This window comes from Symphalangus syndactylus, chromosome 14 (assembly GCF_028878055.3).
Source record: "Symphalangus syndactylus isolate Jambi chromosome 14, NHGRI_mSymSyn1-v2.1_pri, whole genome shotgun sequence".
Lineage (NCBI taxonomy): Eukaryota > Metazoa > Chordata > Mammalia > Primates > Hylobatidae > Symphalangus > Symphalangus syndactylus.
Genome location: NC_072436.2, coordinates 76246796 through 76248539, shown reverse-complemented (window position 1 = coordinate 76248539; position 1744 = coordinate 76246796). Strand labels below are relative to the sequence as shown.

Below are 1744 nucleotides of genomic sequence, written 5' to 3'. Positions count from 1 at the left end.
AATCTCCTGGAGACACTTTGCCTTTTTCTATTGTCTGACTGTGAATGATTTAGATTGCCTGGGTCCCAGCCCTTCCATATGGCCTTCGAAGAACTAGACCTTGATGACAGCCATGAGCATGGCTTTAGACACGCTGGTGCAAGGATCTATGTGATCTCTAATCTCACAAGAGTCCTTGCTCAGACCCAGAAAGGGCTTCTCTACAGTATAGGAGAGGGATTGCCTCCAGGCTGCATGGGGGCAGCTGCCAACGTGAATGGCTTTGTCCTCAGCCTATAGAGCTTAAAGGCATTTATTTATATAATAATGAAAAACTGTGAGAAAAATCTAAATGTCTACCAGTAGGAGTAATTAGAGTGTACCCCTTTATCCATGGGGGATATGTTCCAAGCCCCCCCAGTGGATGCCTGAAACTGAGGATAGTCCTGAATTCTATACATGCTATGATTTTTTTTGATCCAATAACAGATGGCTACTAAGTGACTAATGGGCAGATGGTGTAGACAGCATGGATACGCTGGACGAAAGGATGATCCACATAACAGGCTGGACAGAGTGGAATGGCATACAATTTGATCACACTACTCAGTAGGATGCACAATTTAAAACTTACGAGTTTTTTCTGGAATTTTCCATTTAACTGCAGTTGACCATGGGTAACCAAACCGCAGTTGACCATGGGTAACTAAAGCTCTGGAAAGTGAAACCATGGATCAGGGGGAACTATTGTACATATCTTATAAAATATTATATTGCCATTTAAAAATTGTGATGAATATATGTGTACTGGATGGAAAGATGTCTGAATTGTATGGCTAAGTGAGAAAAAGCAGTTCCAGAATAGCAAATACAGTTTAATTCTGCAATATTAAAAGATGTTTTTAAAGGTATATATATATATTTTATGGTGAAAAGTTATACATATATTTAGAATTAGCCAGCTGGACTCAGTTTAGATGATCCCAATTTTGTTGGCAACATCTAAAGCATTGTAATTAGGAGCCAGTTGAACATATGCCTTCTTCTCTCCATCAGGCCGAATCAGGGTGTTGACTTCGGCCACATCAGTGTCACAGAGCTTCTTCACAGCCTGTTTGATCTGGTGCTTGGTGGTGGCTTTAACATCCACAATGAACACAAGAGTGTTGTTGTCTTCTATCTTCTTCATGGCAGACTCAGTGGTCAGCGGAAACTTGATGATGGCACAGTGGTCAAGCTTGTTTCTCCTGGGGGTGCTCTTCCGAGGATATTTGGGCTGCCTCCGGAGTCGCAGTGTCTTGGGCCTCCGGAAGGTGGGTGACGTGTGGATCTTGTTTTTTTTGTGTGGCTTGGCTGTGGACGCCTTTCAACACTGCCTTCTTGGCCTTTAAAGCATTCGCTTTGGCTTCAACTTTAGGAGGGACAGGAGCTTCCTTCTTCGCTTTTGGCGCCATCTTGTGAAAAAGCTAAAGGTATATTTTTAAAAGATGTATAAATATGTGTGTGTACATTACGTGTGTGTGTGTGCATGTGTGTGTGTGTGTGTGTGTGTGTAAATGAATAGAATAGAGATGAGAAGTCTCTACCTAGATTCTCTGGAGTGCTTACCTCCAGAGGCAGCACTAAGAGTGAAAGGGGTGCTGAAGGGAATGTTCTCCAGTTTGGGGGGTGGTATGCTTCCGATCACTTAGATATTTACAGTAAGAATACATTCACATATTAGATAATTACCTTTTCTCTTCAAAATAAGAGAGAGAAATAAAGA

General features: G+C 41.9%; 1 pseudogene; it reads right to left on the bottom strand.

Moving 5' to 3' along the window:
- Positions 1-914: 914 nt before the first annotated feature.
- LOC129462704 (large ribosomal subunit protein uL23-like) lies at positions 915-1433 on the bottom strand (annotated as a pseudogene).
- Positions 1434-1744: the final 311 nt, after the last annotated feature.